The 21,192-nt window shown below is 35.3% G+C and overlaps 1 protein-coding gene and 1 long non-coding RNA gene across 3 annotated transcripts in view; both read right to left on the bottom strand.

Annotated features, from left to right (window-relative positions):
- Nucleotides 1-16,877, bottom strand: part of LOC139996305 (uncharacterized) — an 85,548-nt gene extending 68,671 nt beyond the window's left edge. The window contains exon 1 of the long non-coding RNA XR_011802190.1: nt 16,844-16,877. This is a non-coding gene — a long non-coding RNA (uncharacterized lncRNA). The remainder of the gene's footprint in view (nt 1-16,843) is intronic.
- The window catches only part of Fur2 (furin-like protease 2), a 416,618-nt gene that overhangs the window by 311,961 nt on the left and 83,465 nt on the right, over nt 1-21,192 (bottom strand). The gene's annotated exons all lie outside the window — the stretch shown is intronic.

Genomic DNA, 21,192 nt, shown 5'->3' with positions numbered 1-21,192 from the left:
TTGTCCGTGAATGCATAAATTTGATTACTGACTTATTAATGATTACTCACTTATTAATTCTACAACAATGTATTATTACGTATTATTACAACGTATTACTCACTCATTAATTGTATAAACTATACAGTCACGCGACCATTCCACTCTAAACGTCAATCCACTTCATGCAAACAATGATTCTTTTATTTCAAACGCAGCCATTTCTACTAGCAATACGGTTAAGCTGCCCGTAACAACCATCAGAGTAAGCCATATTTTTTCACTCGAAATTGCAGACTACGCTACATCAATTCCGTGCGCTCCATACACTTGTAACAATCGCATAAATGTTTAACGCTTTACAAGCCAACGATTCTGTTCAAAAACAAAAAAAAAAAAAAAGCGGAGGAGAAGGGGAGAAAGAAGGAACGAAAGAAGAAAGAGAACAGGTGAAAAACCGTGGAAACACTGGAAGAACATAAACCCAGGAAACGCTAGAAGCAGCTTCTACAAAATTCATTCGCCAGGACATTCCGATACTGTAGCACCGCACGTAGCGAATTAGATCCCAGCCAGGTTGTATCGGCTGGTAAAAATTTGATACGAACAAGTGGAATCGACGAAAAACACTATAAAACCAAATAGTTCCCGATACAAACTCGATTTGCATATATCTGTAAGCGGATGCCCGTCGCTTCCTGTCGAATTTTTGTTGTTCCATACATACACAAGCCGAGAGATATTCAGAGAGGATTCGCGATAAACGTTTGCTTTCAGCCGAGAGATTTAAGAGCACCGGAAACTAACAAATAAGTCAGCAACTAATGCCCGCTAAAAACCCGAACACTAAGAAAAAAAAAGACAGGTTTCGTTGACAAATTGGCTCCATCTATCGAACGCAACGTCCAACCTGCCGTATCACCAGACCTTTCTTTCTGTCCTGAATTTTATACGATTCCCGTAAAAATCGTATAAATCTAAAGAGACAACGGTTATCGTGGCCTCGGGGCTGATATCGTTCAACTTTTAGGCAGACATTAGGGCGCGTCACGTGACCGAGATAGGATGATTCTTACAGTGAAAAAATCCCCGGTGATTGGAAGCACTCTGTTTCTAAGCTGTCGACCTGATCCTGGTGTTATCGTCGTACGTTCGTCTTCCTGAAGTCCGAAATCCCCTCCGGGGAGGACAACCGTGAAACGTTAAAAGGATCGGTTCCCGTTCATCGCCAGTCCCGAGTAATAAAATAGATTAGATCGAAAATAAATCCGCATACTTTTAGCGGATTCGAACCGGAGATAACCGGGCTACGATTGCCGGTCAATTTTTATTTTAACGACACGTTCAACCCTTTACCTTTACGCGCGCTATGCACAAATACGTATCTATGTACGTTCAGGACAATTTAACGAAATCGTTGCTGCTAAAATATTATTTCTTTTTCAAAACTGTATACATTTCTTACGCCATTGCTTTAGCTAATAACTAACGTTTTAATTTTGCTGACTGTTTTTGACTTGTCTTCTTAAATCCTTCCTTGTCAAGACATATCGACTCAAAGATGTAAAAATTACATCAGTAGATATTGTTTTAGAAACCTAATCTTATTGCGGACTTCTAATTGTTATATCTCAATTTCGCTCTTATTTCAGCGAATAAAAGAATTTTTGTACAACGTTATTTATTGTATTTATTGTATTTATTACATACATTGATCTACATAATATATTGAATATTTGTGTACATAAATATTTAAGTATTTTCGTATTTAAACAAGTTACTTACTTTATTCGTCACTCGAGTGGAACAAAACTGTGGAAGATTTATTTGATTCGATGGACGATGTTATTACGACCTTTGGATTTTTCGACGTATCGCAGAGCAATTTTTAATAGTCCGGAAGTAAAAAAAAAAAAAAAATCGGGAATTCAAAGGTGCATCATTCAAACGTACACACTCGATTGAAAGCGACAACATTTTTCATAAATCCAATTCTAACTTCGATACAGTGAAATTGAGAAACAAAAAAAAAAAAAAACAAAAACGAAAAAGGAGAGAGAAGGAGAAAGAATTTGAAAACTATCGCATTCATTCGGTGGAGAGGCCTTTCGAAAACCGAAGTGAATTAGCAATTGCGACCGGTTTCGATCGATCATCGCGACGGAATCAAACAGCGGCCCGTTGTTTGTCAACAAACACAAAAATATGATATCGAGTCGTTTGCTACCTTTATTGTCGTCGCACAAACAATAGGGAGATTTTATAAAATAGGAATGGCGAACCTACTGAAACGAGAGATATCGATTTCCGACTGTCGAAATGTTGCTTTGCTGCGGGCTTCCATTGATCCAATACAATCACCGCTCCAGCTATAAAGATGGATTCGCTTTAAGTCAGCCAGAGTTGCAAAATATACAATAATAATTTTTCCGTTGATGAAAAATTAATATTGACCCTATTGCGTTTTTTGCCCGCGCATGCACGCACACACGTTCTGTTGCTTTATTTTTTGTAAAATCCTTAACTTACCTCTTCCGTTTATCTCTTTGCTATTTGTTATATCAATGTATGCTTGCACATATTAATATGTATGAATAATATGTGATATGTAACATGCAAAAATATTATAATATTGTTAGAATGTAAAACCATGCACCGTATGCGTCAATAACGAGTAAAAAGTAGAATAAGTTAGAATATCGATCTATTGAGTGAAAATTGAGAAAGTTCTTATCTAAAAGCCAAACAAAGGAACCGAAACGCTTTGAGACACAAAAACAAAATTAATTACTCGGCTTTCTTAACCAGTAATAAAATTACGCATTCCTGGAAGACCCAAGTCACATAAAATGGCCCCCTAAATCAGCAATCGGAATTCATTCCAGTGTTTACACTGGCTGAACTATTGAATTCATAAATACGGCTTCATTGCGGTTAAGTGGTTCGCACTTTCATTTATTTCCCTGCAATCCACTCGAATCTAAATCGACCGACCACCGTCTGCTCGTTTCGCAAACACATCGAAAGCGAGATGAAGAACAGAAGGAAGAAAGAGAGAGAGAGAGAGATCTTGGAAGACATCTCGAAAAGCGGGTAGAAAGGGGATGATTCTAAGTGGCGAAAGGTTTCGCGGCTGACGCGAGGGTGCTTTCGATTAAACGGATAATTAGGCTCGAGAGATAGATGGATATAATTCGAAGAAAGACGGGGCCAATTTATTTCACGCGAATTTTCACATTGCGGTGATTCGCTCGGTTTATAGACGAGAATAATTCAATCATGATGTCAGACAGGGAAGGGAAATTCCAATGATGATGGTTTAAATCAGAATTGAAAAATATATTCGATACAAATATTGAATAACTTAATCTACGTAAGTGTCCTTGTGGCATGTTAACCTGTTCAGAAAGTTGGATAATGTAAATTAACGCGAAAATACAATTTTTCTAAATATATTCAATTATTTGTTTCTTTTCAAACATGTGCCTTATAGTGGACATGCACATTATATCGCAGAACGAAGTTTCATGACATGATTTTGTATGTTCAAAATTAGCATCTATAATTATTAATATAAAATAATATTTGCAAAAATAAATGTCATGTATACATTATAATAATTAAGGAGGTTGAATAACTTGCGTCGAAATAAATATTGTATGTCCAATATAACGTTCAACGAAAATAATTGTTTAGGTTATTTTCGTTTCCTTTTATTTTCGTGTAATTATTTCGTGAGAAACCACTCGTTTCTCCTCTCTTTCTCGGACAGGGCCTACGGCACGCTGCTCGTTCATCGCGGATGGACAATGATCGAAAAATTCTCTGGAAAATCCGACACCACGAAAATAACGTGGTACGTGATTCTCGGTTAATGGAATTTAACGGAACGTTAGTGTTCCTCCATTCCAGTTAATTTAATTGTCGAATTAAAGATGAATGGAGTTTCGTTAAATGAAAAGTCTGACCGTTGAGCTTTTGTTAATTTCGAACCAGGAACATTCACTCATTCGTTTCTTTAACATCTGACACGCAACCTTGAAAGAATTAATTAACGAGAATCTATTGATATTTTGTTTGATTTGTTGCTTGAAACGAGATTGATTATGAGAAAAATAAAATATTCAAACGTAACGTCGAAATACAATTTCTAAATTTATTAAATTTATTCATCTCGGTCGAACGGAAGTCACTGCTAAAATTGTACGTTACATTTAGAGGAATAAATAAGTCACAACTAGATTACTGATGTTCGTGCAAATTCAGATTTTGTGCGTATCGACCAAGAGATAGTACGTAAATAGAAATTCTTCTCAATTCTGTCGTATCGTATCGTGTATCGTGTATCATGTGCAAATTTATATTTTTACGGTTACGACTAAAGAAATAAAATGTAAACAGGCATTTGTTTTACTTATTAAAAACCATAACGAATACTTTGTTTTGGATGTTTTATACGTTTATGCATCCACGTGTATTCTATGCATTTTTGTATCTCCAAACTTTGCATAAAAATCCGCAGTTAATTTATGATCGATATTATCTAATATTATCGAAATCAATGAAAAATTCTCCATTTTACGGTATAAAATCCGCCATAATAAGCAGCAAGACATCAGAAGCCGTTCCAAACCATCGTAAACTTTTTCCCAAGTTTAATTAAGTTGGCCGTCATTTAGATGGCGCACGATTAAACAGCAAAACAGCGGGAAATACGAAGGCTTCGACCTTCCAGATTAGTAGATAATGCTTTACGAGCAATGAGCCGCCGCAACCCTTCGTGAGAACTGTAAATTTTACTGGAAGAGGAGCAGTTGGGTGGAAGGGAAGATTCTCTGCTCGTTTCGTGACGAGAGAGAGAAAAAAAAAGAACATAGCGGTGCACGAAATAGGCCGTAATTTTTCTGGACGGTTACTCCGCCGTGACACGTGGTTCGTGGTACTCGTGAGCAAGGTAATTTGCGAACGAACAGACGTTTATTAATGGATCCTGGTTATCTGCTACTTCAGCCATCCCTGTACCTTTAATTATCGCATTTAGTCTGATAGAACAAATGTTCTCTGCGTGTTTCTTTTAATTGTAGACTAAACTCAAGATAAAGAGATATACTCCACTGTTCATAAATATTAGGACATTTCGTGGTTTCGTATAAGATGTGATAATTTGTTTAGGTCATCAAACAAATCATTGAAACCTTAACGTGCAAGTTTGTCCGATCTAACCGGTAAAATATGCACAATTTTGACGATTTTAATCACAAAACATTAATTTACATACTATTGTGTAGCACAGAATGATATTGAAATATCGAGGAGAAATATAAATGCGACGAATCACAAATATTTAGATCCGCACATTGAAATGCATTTGCAAATCAAAGTAGCCATCGCGTTATTCTAGATGTTATAATTAAGAGAAGAATTCTGAAAGTCAATAGCGGACCGTTATACGTTGGTCTTTGTAAGTTAGTCCGTCGCGTCCGTTATTCCACCGTTACCTTTTATTCTATTTCAATCTGAGAAAATCATTTTCAACGGACTGCTTTCAGAAATAACTTCCGGGAAGATTGAAAATATTTCAGAGAAACATGGTGCGCCATGCCCTCGCAAGAGATCGAATGATAAGATATATAACGAGTACATAATAAGAGCACAGCCTATACTTAAAGAATTTCCTCAATTCGAGATACCATTAGACCTTGATATGTAATCTAGATTTTTATTTCGACGCTGGAATCACGAAAGAGATTGGTAGCGAAACTTTTGTATCGTCGTTTGTATCATTTTGAGAAATCTGTACTATCCGTAGCTCGACGTGTCTTCTCTTTGAAAATTGTTCCTGAACTCGTGATGGTATTCTCGAATTATTTCTTGAAACAAACACCTCTCTCCCAATAATCTGTCAATGAATTTACAAATAAATCCACGAATACATTCGAAAGCAATTTTAACAAAACCTCGACATCCTGGTAAAGCGCATCTATCGAATCTGATAGTCGTTCGAACGTAACGCGATAATCTGGTCGTTTTGCTGCTTCCAGTACGGGTGATGTTTCATCCACCACTTTAGGTAGACGGAACGCAGCTTCTCGGGATCCGCACAAAGGGAATTAATACCAACGTCAGACGGCGAATCCGTCTCGCAGCGAGATTTGACGCCTATACACTGCTATACAGGCAAGCCTTTGCATTTCCCTTCGCGCGTTTGCTCGAAAATTATACGTATACACGCGCAGCCAACCGAGCCACGATGCCGTGTAAGAGGAGAAGCGGTGGTTGCGGAAGAGGAGGCTTGGTTACTGCAGCTGCCAGTAATTAGCACCGCAGAATAGCGTGGCCCGTACTTTGCATTCGTATGCATGCAACAGAAAATCGTCGGTAGTGCTACGTACCTTGTACAGAATCGACGATGCATTCGATTCTTCCCCACCCTCTCTCTCACTCACTCATTCTCTCTCTCTCTCTTTCTCTTTCTCTTTCTCTCTGTGACTCCAGTTTTATACCTTCGATACAACCGATTGCTTTATTACCGCTCTCTTGGTACGGTTGAATAAGCATAAACGAGATTGGAATAGGTTTGAATGAGGTTTTAGGTGATTTGAGCGATTGTGTTTGATGGAGTTTGCGAGGTTGGAGATCGACGTGAATTTGAAGTAGATTTCAGCTGTTCTAGAACCTTTGATTCTTTGAAATCTGGAGATACAATTATATAATAAGCAGAAATAAATAAATTAACATATGAATAAAAATAGATTTAACGTAAGTTGTTTGTAATATACCTGTACAAGTAGTGTATATATATATAATTATTAATGAGGATTAAAATGTACATAGATATAATAGTGTTGTTGCCATGGAAGTAAAGTAAATCCCACATGATAGATATTCATTATCTATGCATCTCTTTAGTTTTGATTACGATTCGTAAGTGGAATACATTTGCGCAAGTGACCAATGTTATTCCTCTAAACATAAGATCTACATATGCAAAGCGTGTCATTACGTAGATACATTAATATTAATTTCAATCTAAATATGCAGTACAATTCGTCTAGATAATAGAATAATGATGATTCTATTAATAATAGTCATGTTGATATGTTTTCAATGTATGTTCCAACATGTTGATACGTTTTTACGCTATCGTATTTATCTGCAAGTTTAGTTTCAGTTTTGTTTTATGTTTATAAACTATGCAAATTCAAGCCAAATTTCTAGGCCATCAGGCTGAAATAAATAAATAAATACAATACAATAATGTTCACATAATCGTAATGGAAATGAATTAATATCAATCGAGAAAAGCAATGAGACATCTAAGATCGTTTAAGTACGTAAAATAAGACATGTGCTGAAGAAATTGAGCCATATATGTATGTGTTTATATTTCTAGGGAAATTTAAGTAGACGATGTTGTAAAATTAGAATTCCACCATGTTGTAACTGATATTCTAGATTTATGAGAGCTCGTAATGAGCCATTTCTCTTGATATCCCCTTTAGGGCTGTTTCAAGTCTTATGTAACATAGTAATCATGAAGCAACTACATATTTACGTAGATTTTAGTTCACGAAGTTAAATTTAACATGGTTCCTCTCCTAGCAATAAACCTGAATTTATCGCTTACTTTCCTTAACTATGGTCCTACGTGATAATTAAATTAACGTAAAAAATAGAATCGTTTATACAATTTCATAGAATAATAATATAACATAGGAAGTTAAATAAAAATTTAACCAACGATTAGAAAGTTAATGTATCATGAGGATCTAATATTCGTAATATATTTACGTTGCTCTAAAAATTACTAATAGATTATTTCATAAAACCAATCTTTTACTTACATATTACACTTATTTCTCCAAGTGTTTGTTATACATATATTTTTTATCTTATAAAAGTACATTGCATAAATCATAGGTATAAAAATTTCTCTATTTTTACATTATTCATCTAAAATTCTATTTTTCTTCGTATTACGAATCATGTATTATACCTTTTGTTCGTGTTTAAACATTCTTCGCTTCAAAAACAATAAGTTATTTATAAAATATAGGTAACTCTCGATGTTCACTAACTCCCGATTACAAGTGTGTCGTTTTTATTTACACGATTGACACGTTGCGTCGCATTTTGTCTATTTATTCCGATCGATACATCATTTTGTATTTTGTTTGCTCATTGAACCAACGTGTCGTTCTGTATTGTGTTTGTTCGTTTAGTTGATGCTACATGTCGCGTTTAGTCCGTTTATTTAATCGACGCTCATTTCCGCCAATAGGGCAATCGTGAATGCTCGTCAGACGCGGTATATTTTCAAAATCATCATCGCTCTGAGCGATGTGTGCTTGGTATTGTTTTTCTGTCAAAGTGGATTTTTCATTTCCCAACCATTTATCCTGTACACGGTGCAATAATATTTTTTCCCCTTCTTACCGTATGATCGATATACATACGCACTATTATATTAATTTACATTGCAACTTTTTAAACTACCAAAATTATTTATATCACTGGAGACGTTTCGCAAACTGCGCTTGACAAAGTTTTGTAAATGCCGAAGGTAAGATTGTCAAGACAAGCAATATATCAAAAATTTTAAAAACGATAAAGGTGATACAAAAGACAATTTTGCCAACATTTTTATTACTGGCGTAAAACGAATTGAATTTTACGGCTGCTACTTTGTAAAAAATAGATTGTAATTGTAATTTATAGATTGCGCATTTTTATGCAATATCATATTTCTATCAATACGATTAAAAAGCGGGATCTGAATTTTCCGCGCGATTTATTCCACTTGTTAAATATTACAACAAGTACTTGGAATATTTTATATAGTTTTGCATATTGTCTGCACCCTATGCATCTTTTTACCTTTGGATTTCCCGCGAACGAATAAAAAGTCCGCAATCTATTCGTTAATATTTAATTAATCATCGATAAAGAACCGTTTCTGCTGATCGAAACCGCAAGTTGTAAAAGAGTAAATAGAGCGTATCTTGTGGTAAGTTTCGAACGGTGTCTCGTTCAACTTGGAAAGTGGCTGAACGCAGAGAATTTGGAACAAGGGATTCCGTTAGAGAATGAAACAGCCGTCCGTTGTCCGGGGTTAAACAGCTGAGTGGTAGATTCAGCGGAGGTAACCAGTAGAAACGTTTATGATAGTCCAGAGATCGCGATTTCGCTGCCTCGTATTCGAAATGCAAAAGCTCGTATCCGGGTTAGCCGTAAAAACTAACAAGTATTCGAAGCACGTGAATTTGAATCTACGACGTGGAATATGACATTACAAGACTGAAAACAGCCCCGAGGAGTGTGAAGTTAAAACCTAATACTGCTATCATGAAATATTTCAGAAGATCATTGTGCTTGATAGTGTTGGAGGAATTTGCAAATATACAAAATTCTTAACATTCCGAGAGTTTTGTTTTACTGCATTTTCGATTTTGAATATGAATTCGAATCGAGATTAACACCTTGCGTTTTGATATGTTCTGTGGCTACGCTTGTTAAACTTAACAAAAAATCTGCATATTTTTCATCGAATATTTTAAAAGATCGTTATTCTTGATAGTTTTGTAGAAATTTAGAAATTTTAGGAATTCTCTGAATTATGGAAATTTCCCTCTTTGAAAATGTTAAAAATCGATGCATTGTTTTGGAAACTTGGAATTTGAATCGGACTCGAGATGAATTCACATTTATAGGAATTCAGAGAAATGTAAAAGCAAGATTCTAACGATTTCGAGAGAACCATCGTATTTTTAATATTTCGCTCAAAATATATTGGATGTTTTCTAAAAGAAAAAAAAAAAAACATTCAACTCTATTGAAAATTAAATCTACAAATGGAAAAATAATAAAAAGAAGAATTTGAAAAGTCTAAAATCAAATCTATATGTAAATCCGAATAAAATAGTGGCTTTCGAAAATACTTAAAATTCTCGTATTTCTGAATTAAAAATTAAACATTACCAAGCATGTTGAAAAATAAAAAATCGTCAAATAACAAACTGTTAATAATACGAAAGTTTTCCAATTGTCTATGTTTTTAAAATATCTTCGAAAATTCCTTTCGCAAGAGAGTTACAAGAAATCCTGCCAAAATGCTGCCACAAACTTGAGAAAACCACCATTATTCCAGCTTCATATTAAGAAAAGCTGTAAGTTCTGTATTACAACTGCAAAAGTTATACACCGCTTGCGAGCAAGCTCGGAAATTCCACGAACTCAGTCGTAAGGGAATGTAACTGACAGTGTTGCGCGAAATCGTTGAATTATTCTCGCTAACAGACTGGTTTACGACAACGTTTTTCGGCTATTTTGCCACCGCGATATCTTACCGCTACTCAAATAAAATGAGGATGTTGAACACATTCAATTTTTTATGGTGGACCGTAAACTCGTTGATACGACAGTAATGAAGTCTTGAGGCAACAAAAGACAAATTACATATGTAAAATTGATTTCTTTGATACAAGTATAAACAAGTTTGAGTCATCAATGCTTAGGACGTCAATTTTTCAAGTACTTGATCGCTTTAAAAATCCCAAGCTCTTGGTGCAATTCTGTTAGTTAAAGTAAGTTTCTTTTATCTATAAAGTTCATTACATTAAAAATTTTATTCACTGTTTGGTTCGGTTGAAAGTCTAATTTGAATAATCGATAATTGGTAAATTAGCGTGGATATATTAAACCGATAATGAATTGTTTCCAAGCGTTTCCGTACAATTGGCGTTTTATCGTATCAACTTCAATATCGTGAAGTGGCCGGAGAAATTGAAAAGATTAAATAATAATAAACAACATTTTTCCCTCCCGCCTGTTATCGCTATAAATGTTTTACGAATTAATAACAGAGATGCAAATTTTAATAATATGCTACTTCGTGAAGTAAACAAACAATAATCGGTTTTATGTCTGTTTATTCGTAAAAATTAAACAGAAATTGCGCGTAATTTATTAAAAAATCATCTAAAGTTTACTTCAATAATTTCGATAATAATTAAGTTCTGCACGTACGAGAGCAGTCAGCAGCAAATTTCCACATATAATATTTTAAAACCAGTAACAGTAGAGAATAATAGAGAATAATGTCTATAGTTTTTATACCTTCACGTAAAAAAATTATTTATTTCCTCGCATTTCCTTCCTATTCAATACAAAACTTTCTTTCGCAATGTTTTCTACATTTTTATTCCGAAAGTATACGTCATAGCTATGTTAGATCGTAAATATTTTCAAAATCGATAGTCGAATGTACGAACGCTTGTTTAAACCGCAAAAATGGCAGATGTAACGAAAGAAGAGGAGTAGCATTTATGTACTGTTAAAGAAAAGTAGCAGGGCAGAGTGTGGTTATACTTTGAATCTAACGAAGTTAAGGACGAGACGGACCTTCTCTGAAAGTTTTTTAATAAATAGAAGAGTATGCATCTCCTTCATGAATATGTAGATAGATCTCCTTGTTAAGATTTCTTGCAGTATGGTTTAATATTTCCTCGGCCCGTTTTCGACTTTTTCCCTTCGTTTTCAAAGTTCTTACAGAAATTCCAACGTCGCAAAAGAGAATAACATTACTATTGTTGTGGAACGCAGATACTTCTTAATTACAATTCCAGCGCGAAGAATACGATCTTGATGTATGTTTTATTCATTATGATTACTTTATGCGCGAAATTCAAACGAAGAATTGCGCCGAATGCTACGAGATTAATATGTATTCGAATAATCTAACATTTGATGCATGGAATTGTTGTGAATGAAATTGCTTGGAAATTCAGATGATCGACGTCACCGTGATCAATATTTTATTGCCTTTAAACGTACTTGAACAAAGTAAACGACGTTACAGAATTACTGTTCGAATAAACTAATGATCATAAATTATGTAAACCAGGAATCTACCAGACAATAGATGCCTCAATAATCAGCATTTCGTTCCAGTGGAAATAAACAAATCAGCAAATTCTCCACCGAAGAATGCTGTTATTTGCCATGATGGAAACAGGATCTTCTTCAGATTTCGTCACTAACCTAACACGTTGGTTGGACGAACTTGGTCCAACATTTACACAGAAGGTCTGTTATCGACGCGGGGCATATGAGAAATGCTGGTGGTGGGATCGAAGCCGGTAGAAAAACCGTTTAAAAGAATCTTGCATCCCACCTTGTAAGCAACTTTCGTGCCGAAAAAGTTTGATTGGCACGATGTTCGCGTAGGCGAATAGAGAACAAAACTTATCGCGGGAACTCGTCCTATTAGGGGCATTCCTGGCATTCGAAGAAGCAGCCTATCGAGGAGCGCGATTTCGAGAGGGGTCGTACAGTTCGTGAAACTTTGAAATCTCGATCTAACTTTATGAAGTGTGGCGCCAGCCTCACGGTAGTTCGTGCCAGTAGCATGGCATTCGATCGTTCAAGAACTTGCCCTTAATTTCACTTCTTCATTCTCTTGTTCTAACACCCTTTTTCCCCAAAACTGTCCAAACGATTTCATTCTGTCAGCGAGACATCTGTCACCTCGTTACAAGGTAATTGTAAAACGAATCGTCCGTTTCTCTGGCGACGATTATACGCTCTATACGCTACATTATACGCTTTGATCATATCACTTTGAGCATTTGTAATACAAACGAAAGTAATTTCTCATGCGGCAAGATACAAGAAAATCAAAATTCTTCCATATTGCCATGTACATGTTATTTAGTACATATTTATACTTTAGTAATTTGATGATACAATTTCTTTCAATCGGTAAATCAAGAAAGTTCTAGACCTAGAGTATCTCAACCCTTAAATATCTAGATATATTTCATGTATAATGTTCGTAATATCATTTGCATTTTGACCTATTCATCGAAGTTCATCGTTCCGACAATCGTGCAGATTCGTGCATTACACGCAACGATCCTCATTAGGTGATACGACGACACGAGCGTAGAGCGTTGGAATAGTTAACTGCGAATTATCCAATATGTAGGATGCCCTTGTCGTAATCTCTCTCATAAATGTCACCCTTGAACACGGGATGGCCGTTTGCAGCGTTCGTCCCAAGATCGGTATTTCCTCCAGCTGGTTTTCTCTCCGTAACCCGTCTGATCCATAGATTCGTCAATAACAATCATTACAACTTAACACACGTCAGCTGTTGCTAATGTCGTTTGCCTACTCCCTCGCGATACTCTCTCGTTAAGCTCGTTAAAAGCCACCTCCACGTCGAATTAGCGTGGCCACGTAATGCAGGATGCATGGAAATAGCATGATACGTTGATATCTTGATCCACCACTGTGCTGTTAAATCATGTTTCACAAAGTTCTTCTTCCCACCGGTTAAATTGCCACTTATGAAATCTATCGTAGACATTTAATGTTTGCAAATATTGTACGTTGTAAATGCATAATTCAATTTATCTATCTATTTCGCAGACCATCTACAACTTTGAAATATTTCTGATAGAAAAATGATGGATTATAGCGATGTGATGTGATCCGTTAGTAGCATAGCAGGTTACATTGGAAGTTCGTTTATTCGCATAGATAGGAGATAAAATAGTTGGGATGTCTGGATCGTTCCTATGGTAGAATTTCGCTGATTTTCCACATTATCTATAATTTGCCGATCAAATGGACGGAATTCACGTGTAGATTGCTACGTACGATCGGCCATTCTGCTGGCTACTAATATAATTGAAATTGGAATGACGTTTGCCGGTAGTTTGTAATAGAAACATAATAATAACAGCTCGCCAGAAGTTTAGTAAATCGAGTAATCGACTAAAATGCAGCACACGACGTTGTACTGTATTAGAATATCTCGCGATATTGTAACAATGCTGTAACCATTTAATGTAAATAAAACGACATTGTACGTCCATACTCTCGTTCTTTAATCTCTTTAGACAAATTTATTAAATTTGTTCGTATTAAAATTAAATTTGAAGCCAGAAACATGTAATTACGTTTCATGCAATTATGTTTGCAAGAGAAATATTAGAATTATGTAACTATTTCTGCGAGAATTTCAACGCGCTGTATAGTTCACAATAATGATTCGACATATTACTACGTGTATCAAATTTCTCTACGCTGAGCTTTACCGTGAGCTTACCGGAACTATACAATCTAATATCCCATACGGTGTATACCGCGTAGAGAAAAGCTAGGAATTAGCAACAGAAGTTGCATCGCGTTTAACGACACTCTAAGCTTGTTTCAACGACGCCGTTCCACTTTACGGCCATTTCTATCGAGCTTCCGGAAAAATCGATGTACCGACCATGGTCGAACCAGAATAGATCGCGGCCGAGTGTCGCGACACTAGCTCGTGCTATGGTTTCTCTTCGCCTTTGTTCGAACCAGCCACGACCGTACACGGTCATCGATAAGCGTTTAAAGGCTGCCCGCCACGCGACACTATCTCGTTGCGTGAAAGCGTACTACACTGTTTCTACCGGGTAATCCTTTCGATAGTTTGATAGTTATGTTAGATAGCTAAACATGGGATTTCTTATAAACGTCATCTACCAGCTGACAAAAGTATTCGAACGTTATTCAATTTCTAATAAGTTGTTACATGTACCAGCAGATTGTCAACGTTGTTGCGTTGTGGCAACCTTGTCTTTCAATTAATTATACAGCGAAAGAAACACGCGTATACCGTGATTTCGCGTTTTCAACCGCCAGAATATCTCGTTTAATTTTCGTCCCAAAGAACGCCGATGTTCCGCGCACGTGCTCTAACCACCGATGGGAATTGGAATATTCCGTAACCGCGGTTTTGTTCCGAGATTTTAATGCGATGAAGATCTCACTACTTTTTTACCATTAGCCGAAGTGGCATTGGAAAGTGGAATTGAGAGAATGAGAAAAGAAGAAAAATATGAATTGAAAGGAGTTTATGTAAAATGGAATAAAATAGAATAATTCGATTTTAATTCTTCGAAGTCGTAAATTGTTGTTTAAGAATCATGATATCGATATAGCGTATATTTCGCATTCTTTTTGTTATTTTGAAGTCGAATGGTAGTGATATTATATTTACCCTGTGCTACTGAGCTGGTGTTCCAGAGACTGCACCGATTCTATCTTACTTATTCTCTCCATTCTGTTTATAACTGGGTATTTGTGTTGCGTCTACCTTTCGACAGTATTACGATATACGCATTCACGCAAATAGACCTACATAATTTGTTCAGTAAGAAGAATTGTCAGAAATGTTCTATATCTATACATAAATTATCTGTACGTTCAGTAGTTTCGTAAACTCAACCTCAGACTTCTCATATTTAAGATGTGATGTTTCGATAGTTGTTATGTACGGTTAAATTATTATTATTGAGTTATATCGAGGAAAAGATACTTCGAATAAGAAAGCTAAATGTGGCAAATTTTTATGGTTAATTAATTAAATGAATTCTTAATTAATTTTATAATCTACAATGTACGTCTCATTATTCAAAATCGTGACACTGAACGGGGCATAACTATATTCGTTTATTTTACTAATCGATTAATGTGAACAACATTATTTTGTTCGAACGAAATATTCGAAAAATGTGCAAGTATATCCGCAATTAATTACAATTTCCATGACTTATAATTTCCGTGTCACATAAAAACGATCCTTAAAAATACGAGAAGCTAGAAAGAAGAATTGCGCTACACGAAATTGCCTCGTTCGCGGGCAACTCTTTAAATTGTCGACTAATGTGACACACGCGAGTCCCTTCAACGTTCCTGTAAAAACACTAAAGAAAAAAGCAAACTAAAACGAGAAGGAAAAAAAATAACAGGAGCGACAGGAAAATAAGTTGCCACAGCGAAAGACGGCGGACGAGAGAAGAGGCCGTAAAAACGTTTCGGCATTCGAAATCGCCGCGAAGCGAACCGAAAGCGAGCCACGAACAGGGGAACAATGGTTCAGCGCCGCTCGTTAAAACATTAAAAGCACTTTTGTCTTCCGTGGCTAGCTAAAAAGCGGCTCTGATGGCCTCGAAAAGTCCGCCTGCATGCAGCCGGCTGCCATGGGCTCGAAAACTCTGTTCTCATACTGTTCCAGTTCCTCCTAAGTGTTTTTACCCTTTGCGACCTCCAACCTCCTTCCTTAACATCTAGCGATGGGATCAAGTTTGCTGTGCCGAATAATAAATACTCGATAATTTAATAATTCGAGTTCAATGTTTAAGGTTTGCTGCAATAGAATTCGAATGTTACTCGTAAGATATAATGATTCGTTCGGGTAATCGCAAGTTTCGATAACAACTTTACTGAATTTTCAAGAATTTTCAAGTTACGAAATTTTCCAATGTTTGAATCTCGGAAGTTTAGAATTTCAGAGTTTGAAAGTTTAAGGATTTTGAAATTTTGCAAGTTTACTTGCGACGTGTTTGAACCCATCGCTATCTCTACTTTTTTCGTTCACTGACAAGCGTGATGGTACCGCGCGAAGACACGGCAGTGAGTTTCATTTTCTTTCTTTATTGGTTTCTTTTTCAAGAATGAAGATTGCGCTTCTATTGCAGAGAGATATTATGCTTCTATTGTAGAATAAAAAAATTTTATTGCTATGGTCTAGTAAAAGATGCGTTGCAGTGGATGCTTTCTTGGGATTGAGCAGTTTCAAGTAGAAATGCGAAGGTAGCTTTGTAAAGAATTGTTGAGAAATAAGATTTGAAGTTAAGATATAGGTAAATAGTTAGTGGGATTTTTAAGTTCCTTGCAGGGTTCTAATTATGTTTCAGCTTAAACTTTTAATTTAAACTTTTATATACTGATGTAATTTTAATACAATAATATAATCTTCCTTGCTAACGATTCTTTCGCTTCGTTAAATAATAAATATCGATATGATACTACTTACATAAATTACATAAGATTATTTGTTGATCCTCAGACATACCTATAACAAAAAGAAAAGGAAGTTTCAACATATATTCGTACATTTTCAGTGTTTTTTATATATACTGAATATTTTTTAAAGATATATCTTTTGTTCTTCGTGTAAATATAAAAAGATTCGATTTAAATTAAAAAATGGAATGCAGGAATTAAACAGTAGAACATGACTTTCCATAATAATTCTAACCTACAATCTGTAAAATACAGAATAAAATACACAAAGCTAATAATATCGATATATCTCTTCTTCTTTATCGTGATTTGTATCATGTACTTTTATATTGAATACAAATTCAATATTCATTAATCAATAATATCCATTCCATAATACAGATTATAGAGGATCAGTAAAATAAGAGGATCAAACGTATACCTAAAGGATCCTCATATTATCGGGGTTGAAACCAGTATGTACTATCCTAATCACGTAATTCATTGGTCAGCATCAAGCAATTGAGCAAATTAACCGAACAAATTTCATCAAAGGCGTTATTAAGTTTGTTTCCCTTAGTTGGCGAACAGGTTAAAGAGAAAACTAGGAAACTTTAATGCCACCGCCTAACGAACTGTATCTGTATCTAAATACCATCTTTTCCCTCTTTTCCCTCTTGATCTTGCTCTTTTGCCACTTCTTTGCATGATATCGCTTTAATAAAAGGCTGACCAAGATTACGTCGTTCGAATATACCAATTACCATTAAACATCGCGCGACTTGCTCAGCGAAAAACATCCATTCTGTGGAAGTTTCGCGATTAAACGGATACATTGGCGTCGTGGATTTTTAAAAAATGTACTAATATACGAAAGAGTGATTAGGGTATATCTGTGAAAAAAAGTATATTATCTTGTATGGTTTTCTTCTATTTGAATAAAAATGTTGTATTTTATCATAATATTATAAAGAATTGCGAATTTTGTTAATAAACTGTCTGTGGATGATTTTCTTTGGAAATTAGAAACTCGAATTAAAAATTAAACATTTTCTTAGTTATTGCTTAGTTATTGCCATTATACATTCGTATATTGTATTATATTCGCCCTCGATATAATCTCCTTTTAGCGATTCAAACTTATTTTTATGTTCATGTCGAATAATTTGAATAGATATACTAAATAGTAAACTTCAGTGGACATGCAAAAGTTACGCGAAATTTATTTTTCTACTAGTAAAATGCAAAGATAGAACTTTCTGTAAAACAAATTCTGAAGAGTTGCTCGCCAAGGGTATAGGACTGATACTTATAATTAGGATTATACATATAACTAGATCTATCTAGAATTATAAGTATAATTCTAGATAATTTTAATAATTTTCTAACGATTATTCAAGTTTACCTAATTTTTTGTAAATGCTTAATCGTTAAAAACAAGGAAATATATGTATAATATTGACAATACACTTAAAAATTATTAAAATTCCAACTGAATTGTATCGCTGCATAGCGATTGAAAGATATCAATCTACATTTAAATATTAAAACTCCGGTGCAAAGACATAAATTTCATGCGTCCTATCAACCAACACATTCAATCTAAATGCTGAAGTTCGTACTATAACGTTTCTACATCGAAGCACAAACACGTCGGCATCGATAAATTCGTAGGAACGCGTGAATGAAAACGCATAGCCCCAACAAAGGCCCCTCAACCTATCTACGTGTTTGCGCATCAATGCGCCTCCACGCCTTTATCATTTACCAAGCTTCATTAGCATACAGTTGTGACAATGCAGTGACGCGTCGCGTTATGCACAACAAAGACTTTCATTAAATTTATATGGTGATATGACTCGAATAATTAATTGCTGCTGGACTATTCGACTATACGTATGTGGATATACAGGATCTGATCGAATAACACGTAAAAGCGGACGCGACGTGATTGCTCATGGAAAAATAAGAAAAAGATATAAAATGAAATTTGTATATTCTCGGCTTAGTTTTCGAGAAAACCGAATTTGAAAATTTATTAAATATACTTGAACGTGACTAGCGAGCCCAGAAATAAATAATCGATCCGAGAGTTCTATAATCTCTCGCAGGTTAGGGCAATATTTGCTTGATATCTGTGCTGTTCTAATGCTTTTAGAATTTCTGTTGTGATTTAAAGACTTTTTCGACAGATCATGGATAGTAATGAAGAAGCTATGTTTTAGTGAATAATTCGTCGTTATAGATTCGTCCACTTAAGCAAAAAACAAAGAATATCATAACGTTGTATTAATATCAGAATGATCGTAACAATTAGAACTCCAACTTTTTCTGGGCACTTTTGTGAATTAAAACTTTACAAATATGCAGTACGTTATAAAACTTTACAAAGAGCAACCCCTTCTCGCCCGTCTGCTAGTAACGTTAAAAATTGTAATTATTTAACAATATGACGAGTTCCAAGAGAAATGTCTGACACAGTCAAAATTAAGCTAAAATTTCATTACTTATTTGAAAGTACAACTTTTAAAATTTCATGAGAAAGATCTAAAATCCCATCAAAAAGAATGTTAGCAAAGGATTGAGAACTATAATAATAAACTGTTAAAAAAAGTTAACATTCAATTCTAATTCGCCGTAAAAAGTTAAGAGATGTATTATTATTTGGGATATTTTAAAAGGACTCTTTTTGCAGTCGAAAACAGGTAAAGCTTATAACTTTTGCTGCCCTGTTAAAATACTAATACATATATATGTTCTTTTGTGTATGTAGCATAGATGTAAAATTATTCATTATATAAAAATTATGCTAATTAGGCTTGCACGTCTTGCCTTCGACTTTTGATGATTTTATTAAACGACATCACGATGATCGTCAAATGCTTTTATTTTTCGTGTGTTTAACCAGAGAACAGGTCTCACAGTTATCGAACTATCGATCGTTTCTTCCTGTCACTCGTAAAACGTCCATTCCAAATGAGAAGGAATATGAAGGATCACGACATCCTCTTCTCGGTGAATAACGATCGCTCGTACGTGGAGCGAAATTTATTTTGGGAGACGTCGAACAACTGTCGCTTGTCAAAATGTCTTCCAATACTTGACAAAAACTAGACTGCAGACGTTTATGCAATTTCGAAGAATCATTTTGAAGAGTCATTCTGAAAAATCCTTTCGAAGAATTTTGGAAAGATTATTTTGAAATGCGTCGTATATTTTTCGTTGTAGGAAAAGTATCGATCATAGACATTATTTTCTGGAATCATTAGGTGACAGTTTTTCAAAGACTATGAGGGTAATATTGAGTGTAGTACGTTAAATAATCACTCGATATTTAGGTCAAAAATATATTTATTAACAAGTGTCTTCTTTTGATCGCGTCGCGTATCGCTCTCGGTTTCGCTAGTCAATCTGGCTGGTTACAACTCGACTTATCGCTTCCTGGTTCAAACTTAACTGTCGATCGGATTCGATTCTTTTCTTTTTGTCGGTCCTCAATATCCCCACTATCCACGCGTTTGTTAAGCGTCCGCGATCGTTGCCACGTACGCCTTCTTCTCGAACATTCGGCGGAAGAACCGTTGGGATATTGATGGCTCATTAGGCACTTCGCTTCGGCGATATACATCGTTACCGAGTGCCGCCAGAACGACTAAACCAAATTACAAATCGCTACCATGAATTATCAAAGTAAAACGATGCATAATAATGGGAAAGAAACGGTGCTTGAAAATAAATTCATTCGCGTTTATTCAGTAACGAATAAATAGACACCAATGAATAAAAGAATTAATTTTTATAATAGAAGGTCAATATAAATATCTTCACCATCTATTCTCACATATGTATGTTACTGCACAGTTAACTTTTAATTGAAATGTCCTCATTCTCAAGTACGCTTAATCTATACAATATACTACAATTAATTAGCTTTACATTCCACTTTATAGACAAACAGTGTTATGAGAATAGTATCTTTATCGTCTTTAGCTATCGACCTTACTGGGACGTTTGAACGTTCGATCTATAATTCCAATGCAATGGCATAATCATATGGAAGTATTACTAAGTGATACGAAATCTAAGATACTTAGCCTTAATTACGTGTTACGTATAATAAACACAATGGTTCTTTTATCAGAGATCCTCCGAATCAATTCTCCCCTCAAGAATTTGTCGCCCTATTATTCATTCCAATCCATTCATTCTAACCTGCAAACAAAAGACGAAATCGAAAAAAGGGGAGAAAAGCTGGAACGTTTAAACGTTCGATCCAAAGCCTAGCATTCCATCAACAACACTCGGTGGTGGGATCAGTCAACGTCCCGGACATTCCATGGGGTCCTGCGTCTTCTTCCTTGGCGAGCAGTCTGGAGACCG

Source organism: Bombus fervidus, chromosome 17 (assembly GCF_041682495.2).
Source record: "Bombus fervidus isolate BK054 chromosome 17, iyBomFerv1, whole genome shotgun sequence".
In the NCBI taxonomy this organism is placed as follows: Eukaryota; Metazoa; Arthropoda; class Insecta; order Hymenoptera; family Apidae; genus Bombus; species Bombus fervidus.
The sequence above is the reverse complement of the archived record's forward strand: the minus strand, read 5'-3'. Positions and strand labels throughout refer to the sequence as shown.